We start from the raw sequence: 2,847 nt of genomic DNA, 5'->3' as shown, positions 1-2,847 counted from the left end.
CTTGGGAGACAAAGTATGACACTGTCTCAAAAAAAATAATAAGTAAATTTTTTTTTTTTTTTTTAAAAGATAAGGTGAACATAGAGTAGCTACCAAAGGAGATACTTAACCTTTTCTCTGTAGCTGTCTGCTTAGGAACAAAAGGAAAGGCAGTTTCTTGCATGACTCAGCTTCCAGGTTTTTTTTTTTTTTTTCCTTCTGTCATAGTGAATTGGGTCCTGAGTTTTTCTCTTTCATGAAGACAACGCAGTGCAGGTCATGCTTGACCCTGGATGTTCTCCTGATCAGAAAGCAAAAACCCAATGAGGGATGTTATTGGGACAACAAAGAAAATTGGAAATGGACTTCCTGTTAGACAACAGTGCATCCATGTAAACTACATGGGTCTCATCCTGGTCTGTGGTTATGTAGGACAAAGTCCTTAAGAATATCTATATAGGCTGGGTGTGGTGGCTCACACCTGTAATCCTAGCACTTTGGGAGGCTGAGGCAGGTGGATCACCTGAGGTCAAGAGCTCAGCACCAGCCTGGTCAACATGGTGAGACTCTGTCTCTACCATAAATACAAAAATTAGCTTGGCGAGGTGGCAGGTACCTGTAATCCCAGCTACTCGGGAGGCTGGGACAGGAGAATTGCTTGAACCTGGGGGGCAGAGGTTGCAGGGAGCAGAGATCATGCCACTTCACTCCAGTCTGGGTGAGAGAGCGAAACTCCATCTAAAAAAAAGAGAGAGAGAAAAAAAGAATAATCTATACTTTTTTTTTTTTTTGCGATAGAGCCTGGCTCTGTCACCGAGGCTGGAGTGCAGTGGTGTGATCTTGGTTCACTGCTGCAACCTCCACCACCAGCTTCAAGTGATTCTCCTGCCTCAGCCTCCCAAGTAGCTGGGATTACAGTTGTATGTCACCATGTCCAGTTAATTTTTATATTTTTAGTAGAAATGGGGTTTCACCATGTTGACCAGGCTGGTCTTGAACTCCTGACCTCAAGTGATCCTTCCAAAGTGCTGGGATTACAGGACTGAGTCACCGTGCCCAGTCCCCTTAAGAATAATCTTAAGAAGGTTCTTGCTGAGGCACTTAGTGGTGAGAGTTACAATGTCTACTCCTTGTTTTTAAAATTTAAGAATATTTTAAAAGCATGCGTTGTGTGTGCATAAACAAATACAGTAAAATGTGAAGAGTGGGTATAATCCAGTGAAGGGAATACTGTACTGTCCTTGCAGCTTTTCTGCAGGTTTGAAAATTTTTTTTCTTTTTTTTTTTTTTGAGACGGAGTCTTGCTCTGCCGCCCAGATTGGAGAGCAGTGGCATGATCTTGGCTCACTGCAACCTCTGCTTCTTGGGTTCAAGTGATTCTCCTGTCTCAGCCTCTGGAGTAGCTGGGAACTACAGGCGCCTGCCACTACACCAGGCTAATTTTTGTAATTTTTTTTTTGTTGTTGTTGAGACGGAGTCTCACTCTGTCACCCAGGCAAGAGTGCAGTGGCGCTATCTTGGCTCACTGCAAGCTTTGCCTCCCGGGTTCACGCCATTCTCCTGCCTCGACCTCCCGAGTAGCTGGGACTACAGGCGCCTGCCACTACACCAGGCTAATTTTTGTAATTTTTTTTTTGTTGTTGTTGAGACGGAGTCTCACTCTGTCACCCAGGCAAGAGTGCAGTGGCGCTATCTTGGCTCACTGCAAGCTTTGCCTCCCGGGTTCACGCCATTCTCCTGCCTCGACCTCCCGAGTAGCTGGGACTACAGGCGCCTGCCACCACGCTGGCTAATTTTTTGTATTTTTTAGTAGAGACGGGGTTTCACCATGTTAGCCAGGATGGTCTTGATCTCCTGACCTCGTGATCCGCCCGCCTTGGCCTCCCAAAGTACTGGGATTACAGGCGTGAGCCACCGCGCCCGGCAGTTGTTTAGCTCCTCTAGGGCTCAGTCTCTTCACCAATAAAATTGGACGGTTAATGGGATCTCTCTTTCTCAAAGAACTAAAAATAGAACTATCATTCGACCCAGCAATCCCACTCCTAGAAATCTACCCAAAGAACAAGAAACTGTTTTATCAAAAGATACCTGCACTTACATGTTTATGACAGCACTATTCACAGCAGCAAAGCCATGGAATCCCCTGAAATATCCATCACTGGTAGATTGGCTAAAGAAAATGTGGTGCAGATACACCACGGGGTCCTATGCAGCCATAAAAATAAAATAAAATCATGCTTTTTGCAGTAACATGAATGCAGCTGGAGGACATAATCCTAAGTGAATTAATGCAGAAACAGAAACTCAAATACTGCATGTTCTCACTTTTAAGTGGGAGCTATACCTTAGATACTCATGGACATAAAAATGGTAATAATAGACATGGAGAACTCCAAAAGGCGGGAGGGAAGGAGGAAGCCAAGGGTTGAAAATCGACCTATTGGACGCTATGCTCACTATTTGAGTTTCGAGTTCAATAGAGGATCCAGCACGATGCAATATACTCATGTAATAAACCTGCAAATGGACCCCCTGAATACATAATTTTAAAAAATAAATTTAAAAAATAGGCTCTCTCTCACTGTTGTGGCCGTGCCTGAATGAGTGCTCAGACAACAGCCTGAAGCAGTCAGGGTTCATAGTGGCCACCCTGTTCATTGTTTGCTGAGAACATACTTTGAGTGGTACAAGGCTCTTAATATTTACCACAAACCATCGGTTGCAGTTGACCATGGTGTCGGTTCACAGAAGAGCACAAGGAAGTTCAGAGAGGAGAGTGAATGGCCAGAGGTCACACAGACAGAAGCAGGAGAGTTGAGCCAAGCAGCCTGATCAGACCTTTCTGTTCCAGTCTCCTGTCACTCTGTG

Source organism: Mandrillus leucophaeus, unplaced genomic scaffold (genome assembly GCF_000951045.1).
Source record: "Mandrillus leucophaeus isolate KB7577 unplaced genomic scaffold, Mleu.le_1.0 Scaffold546, whole genome shotgun sequence".
NCBI classification, from domain to species: domain Eukaryota; kingdom Metazoa; phylum Chordata; class Mammalia; order Primates; family Cercopithecidae; genus Mandrillus; species Mandrillus leucophaeus.
Note: the sequence above shows the minus strand (reverse complement) of the source record.